This window comes from Frieseomelitta varia, unplaced genomic scaffold, assembly GCF_011392965.1.
Source record: "Frieseomelitta varia isolate USP_RPSP 00005682 unplaced genomic scaffold, Fvar_1.2 scaffold_514, whole genome shotgun sequence".
Lineage (NCBI taxonomy): Eukaryota > Metazoa > Arthropoda > Insecta > Hymenoptera > Apidae > Frieseomelitta > Frieseomelitta varia.
This window is the reverse complement of record NW_025110273.1, coordinates 668,261-674,790: the sequence shown is the minus strand read 5'-3', so window position 1 is coordinate 674,790 and position 6,530 is coordinate 668,261. Positions and strand designations below refer to the sequence as shown.

At 38.2% G+C, this 6,530-nt stretch overlaps 1 protein-coding gene across 2 annotated transcripts in view; it reads right to left on the bottom strand.

The window, feature by feature from the left end:
- LOC122533272 overlaps positions 1-6,530 on the bottom strand; it is a 238,505-nt gene that overhangs the window by 27,665 nt on the left and 204,310 nt on the right. The gene's annotated exons all lie outside the window — the stretch shown is intronic.

The window sequence follows — 6,530 nt, the reverse complement described above, 5'->3', positions numbered from 1 at the left end:
TTTTTTTCGACGATGAAATTTATTCCTCGAAATTCCTATAAATACAAAATAACGCAACGCTCTTGTAGTGGGAAATTTACGACGAACAAAGCTGTGAAGATTCACGCAGACCAAACTTTCGAGAAATATCGAACGTGCAGAGGCTTTGGAATACGGGTCAGATTAGTCATAACTAAACTTTCGAGCGACCAAAGAAATGAAAGCAATCGAGAAACACGTGAATTACTTCGTTGTTACGATACGCGTTGCGATGTTCGAAACAATTCTAGGCTGGCTAATATAAATACGCTGAATCATGCAGTTCTAAAGAAACTCGGAAACTCCTGATTGCAGAAATTTCTCAACTATCTCAATTTCTCTTCGTTTCCCTTAAATTTCCTGTCTTACGGAGAAACCGGCGAGTTACGCCTTCGATTTAATTAAATTAAACAGAACTTTTAACTGAATCAATTTCCTCGAAATATCTTTTGTTACACCATCTCTGGAAAGTTCCCTGAATTTTTCAATTACGAGTGTGCCTGCGCGACTGCGATATTATAATTTCAATCAGTATCCAGTTGATTTACCTGATATTAATTAGTAACAAAGAATAAACGCAAGTGTCAGGCAAGTTTTTTTTTTTATTTAATGTTATCGATATTCAACTTTCCATGAAAAAAAAAAAAAAAGTTATGAGCCAAGATCTTTGGCTTGCTCTTTTGCATCCTCGCGTCTCCTATTTTCCTAGACAATATAAATCAAACTTGACCCATTTCCACGCCCCTCGATCACTTATATAGAGCGTTCGAGAAGCACTTAATATCTCGCGCTTAAGCTCAGTCCAGAAACTCACCTACATTCCTTTCTCTCCCTTCCATCTGCGGAAATATTCTCTCGAAGAATCTATCTCCGTGGCGGTGTAAAAAAGAAAAAAAAAAAAAGAGAAAAAAAACTGGCACCTAGGTGATATCTGTAATCAATCACCTCGGTTCGTTCGTTTTTTCAACGACAGCGATTTTTACGACAACGCGCTCGCGACGAACTCGGGAAATCCCGAGGAAGAAAGGCCGCTCGAGGACAGGAAACGATCAAACTGGGTCAATTGGTCGAGACACGAGTTCCTCCAGGGAGAGAGAGAGAATGTAAAAGGGAAGTCGATGGTTGAATAACCGGGCAAAATCGTGCAGAGGTACGTGGCGAAATCAGTTTTCACGCCGTACGAGGAAAGTGGAACGTCAGCTGAGTGATTCTACGTTATATACGAGAGAAGTTTGTTCGATAGTGGATGCATTTATGGGGATCTCCGCTCTGCGCCTAATTTCCATCGAAAGTTTAACAACGACCCGGACGAGTTTTGTTGGGTGAATTGTTTCGTAAATTGATTCGAATAAGAAGAACAACAGGCAAACAGAGTATCGAGTATCATTATCTCTCGAAAACTGTACATGCATATATACATCAGGTAGTACGTAGTTAGAAAATACGAGCTACGAGTATATTTCCACATGCACTTTCTACTTCGCCACTCGTCGTGTAACATCCACTCGTTAAAAAGTTATGCAAGAGACGATCGACACACATGCGCGCAATAAATATTTCCATTTTCAAGAAAGCACGAGTCATTCAAATGTACGGAAATAATCTACATTAACAAACAATATGGATATTCTTTTCAAACGCTTTTCACTCGCTTGTTTTACAGGCGGTCCTCCACTTTCGTATCTAATTGGCACGAGATTCGAGAACCGCTTGTATTTTAACCACCTGCGCCGGCAACTGATTGCGGACCGTAACGAGTGACCAATTGCTGGTGATATCGCTGGAAGTAATAAATTTTATTGTTCGTTTCGCCTGGGTTACACTTGAAGTATACTTGAAACTGACTGAAATGTTGCAATTTTGGGACAAAAAATTCTCAACGTGCGCGTCATTCCAGGATTAAGAAATTAAAGTAAACGAGAGGTTAAAGCAAACACGTCATTCCAGGATTAAGAAGTTAAAGTAAACGAGAGTTTGCAATACCTTTTCAACACGCTCGCTTATTTGCGAGTAACTAACGTCTTGTTACTTTTAAAACAAACGAGAGTTTCGAGTTTATAGTACGAAATACTATTGTACGAAGTGTGAAAAGTTGCTTTGAAGAAATTCTAAATTCGTCTCAACGTCTGTTACGTCGACGCGTTCGTACATCCTCTGTCCCATTTGCCACGGGATTAGAAAGATCCCGCGGTTGTTCAGAGCTGACGAGAACGTCTCGTCGATGAGCTCCGAGAAACAAGAGAGCGTAAAAAAAAAAAAAAAAAAAAATCTGCTGCTTTCTACTACACGATGAAAGCAGCTATCCATTTCGTCGACACGAACGGAAGGATACCCTTTTGTTAGACGTTATCCATACCGGATGTTGCGTCGCTGCTACCTGCCTGAAAGCCGCTTCCTGCGTGCTGCCCGACATATTCCCTCTTCCCCTTGCTTTCATCTTGCGTTTTACCGCGTTTCATGTAGAATATCTGATACCACACGCGAGAAAACACTTCCTTCCTTCCTCATCCCCTTCCTCGTGATTCACTCGTATTTTTATTCTCTTTTTCACTTTCCCTTTCGGGTATATCATCGCACGTGAGGCTGCTACCTTCGACTACAGACAGTACGAGGAGCAACAACATACTGGAGCATGTACACATAAATATAGTCTCTTGTTCAAAAGTTTGGAGCAATCATTACGAGAACTTCGATCTAGTCAATTGAATTTCTTGACGAAAGTACGTGAAATACAGAGACCGAATCGGTATTACAGATAAAATACCGGCGTTTTTTAGGTTACTATTTGATTACGTTTGATGAAACCGAAATGGTGCGAATACCGGTACGATGCTATCAAAACAATGTTAGGTAGATGTATTTCGGTATAATACCGGTAAATAAAATATTAATATAGAAAAAGAAAAGGAGGCAATGATTAAATGTTTTCATAAAGCTGCCGATAGTAAATTTGATGACGCTTATACACGTATCCTATTATTATTTCTAATACTAATTTAATTCATCATTGTATCTCCATACAATGTCTCACAACACAAAAATTTGTGTTACTATAAACTATAATGAATGTTCTATTATATTACTAAAAAATTGATCCAAATTTACTATTATAAACAATCGAAACCCACAACAATATTTTGAAAAGCATGATGTCCGAATATTAATAAGAGTCACTGTACGTAGAAAATGAAAAATGCGTTTTCGTCAGTTACGCGGTACCGTACCGGTATATATTTCGATATTTTTACCGTTGTGGACATCAAATACCGATAAAATACGTATGAAAACAGCGGTATGGCCGTCTTATACCGGTATTAAAACCGATTTCCCAAATAGCGGTTGTATTACGATAATATGGGAGTAAATACCGGTATAATACCTAAACCTCAAAATATTTCGGTTTTCAGTCTCTGATGAAATACACGCCAGTACCGACGCTAGAAATTTCCATCAAAGAGACATTAAAGTGAAAAAATAGAAAAGACTTGTGGTAACAACAAATTTGCGCAAATTTTCGTCCACATATTTCATAAAAAAAATCATTTGTATCTCTAATAAAAATGCACTGCTTCGTATCTACAGAAAATTATAAATGAATCATTTTGACCACTTTGGTAGTTCTAGAGTGTTAGGTAAAATATTGAAACCTCCGGTCCATCTATGCCGCGAACTATTGTTTGCTGACATTTACAGACGGTAACTTTCAAACTTTGACATTTTCTTAACCCATTTAACTGCAATTTCCCATTCCTCGCCTAGTTTAGCGGTTTAATATCCGACAAGGTTATTCACCGTGGAACCTAATTTCACCACACTGTCGCGCGTCTCATCTGTCAAACGTTCGCGTGAAAAAAATTTCATCATTTTCTAAACGAGCCACTTGAAGCCTTCTGCCTGTTGCCTCTGACGCTCGCGAACCCAATATCGCCAGCTCGTACGTCTATTTTTATTAAGGTTAGTCCTCCGGACGCGTGCATACGTTGACGCGCAATCTCTCTTGACCCATATACCAAAAAATTTAATAAAACCGGCAGGCCCGTTCTCATCTTTCGCAACAAGTTCGCGGCATCCGGCTCCTCTACGTCACCGGCGAAAATTAACCTGCCTGAACGCACTGGTATCTCGCGACAGCTAAATTTCAGAGCATCCGCGTCCTTGGCACTCGAGGTTCATCTCCTCCGATGAATCTACGATCTTTCTCGCAAAGAGCAAACAAAGAGCCCCGTCTAGCGTTTCGACGAGCTTCTCAATCTCGAAAAACTTCGTAATTGTTGGCTACACGGTAAAGCTACGTGAGATTTAATTGTTTCAGTCCAGTCACGCTGTTTCGATTTCGCGTCGAACAGTGCCACGAAGCGTTTGGTCGCGATGCTAATGTATATACAGAGTGGAAAGAAAAGTTTGTCCTAAGTTGGAAAGAGAAGTTTGTTCGTCAGGCTCATCACAGATGAATTTTACACCGTTGATTCGATGAAATGAATAAAGAACCTGCCGCAAAATTGACTTTGATCTTGAATTTCACACTTTTCTTATTTTGTTTTTTGCATTGTATTCTACTCGTTACAAAGGTAAAACTTTCCCAAGGAAACCATAGGTCGCTAGGAACTAATAAAGTTCTCTTGAAGAATGACAAAGTTTCTCAATCATTTGACATTGTGGATGCGTTCTAACAGCGACTTTACGGCTCTGGACGTAATGTATATGGCGTGGATGTAACGTTTATAATTCGAATAATGTTGACATAGTTTTATCATTTGATTACTTAAACTCGCGCTGATGCTACAACTATGAAACCTAATGCGAAAATCATGTAAAACAAACATTCGCGCGTCCAAAATCATAAAGTCGCTGTTAGGACTAGCACGCGTCCGCAGTGTTGACTTTTCTGACATTTTTCAAAAGAACTATCACGTCGCGATCTACGGTCCCTTGGAAAAGTTTTACCCTCTCGTGACGAGTAGAATATAATGCTCTTGTTCCAGTGGGAATCTCAACAGGCCAGCTAGTCGAGAATTTCTCTCGATTCGCAGTGAGCGAATAGGAAACGAAATTTTCCATTTTTTTTTTTTTCGCGATTTAACGCGCGAAACGTGTATAGAGGCAGAATTTTCGACCGGTAATTCCGGAAGTTAAGCCCGAATAGCAAATTAGCAAGAGATTCACGTTGCGCCATTCCGTGAAAACACGTTATGTCAATGGAAATTTTAAATCCAGCCAGCTACCCGCCGCCGGTGGGATGCGCGGCGATGGTAAGCTGCTTAAATCGAGAGCTTTCGCGAAACACCGGGAGCTTTATACCCTCCGGCCGTCTTTCGTCGAATTTTCGCACGACCGAACAAACGTTCGTACACGGGGCAAGTACCGTCCTGATGCAAATCCCGGTCCCCGGTATTTTAATATCCAGTGCCGGGCGTTAATTCATACCTTTGATTCTCGCCTTCGAAAACGGCTTTCAACGTTTGTTTCGACGCAGTTTTGCGGAACGCGGAACATTAGGATTGACTGAATCAGGTGGCGAATGAATCTCGTGTCTTCGTGACTATATTGCGAGTAAAAGATTTTTTTTATTAATTCCTCGTTCCTGTGAAAAGGAAACTATCGATTCTTAAATATACTATATTTTGATTTAAAGTATTATTTTATAAAATTTTTGACCTATAATTAATTCTTATTTATAAATATTAATAACAATACATAAATATGTAAACTTAAGTATATCCTATCGTGGATTATCAAATTAAGTGACAAATTTCCCTAAAAAGATTAAAAGACCGACATATTACTTTGTTTTAATGATTCAACATTTAGTTATAAAAATTTTATTCTTCAATTAATATAATAGGGTATCCAATCCTAGTTTATTATTCAACTTTAATATATTTGAATATAAAAATTTATACTATTAATATTAATTTAAATTTCACCTAAAATTAATAAATTTAACATAACAATTATTTTTATTATAACAAAATTTACAAATTATTAACTTATGATATAAGTCTGACCGCTATTGCTGGCACTTTAATTTATCATTTTATTTAATTTTAATTCTTCCCTTTTAATTTTCATTAAATTATATAGAATCTTTTATTAATTTTATTATATATATATATATATATATATATATATATAAACAAATATATTTAATATTAATAAATTTGCAAAATATTAATTTAATAATTATATTTATCCTTCAGTCAGAAATTGAAATTTCTGAATTGCATAATCAAGCCTCGATCGATTATTTTCACCACCACGCACGCTCGAAACTGAAGAACCCGGTCGATCGAAAGAATTCGAAGAAATTCGATCAAAGTCTGCGTTTCTTGTGTGGATATTACATCGGACGATCCAGTTCCTCCGGTTTCCACATAAATTTCCGCGAAATTGCCCCGCGAGAAGAACTGGAACCGGGTGTGTTGTGTGTGTGTATGTGTGTGTGTCCCGGTACCGATTACCTCGGCTCTCAATAACGAACGATCGTCCGTTACAGAAACGAGCAAGCGAAAAAA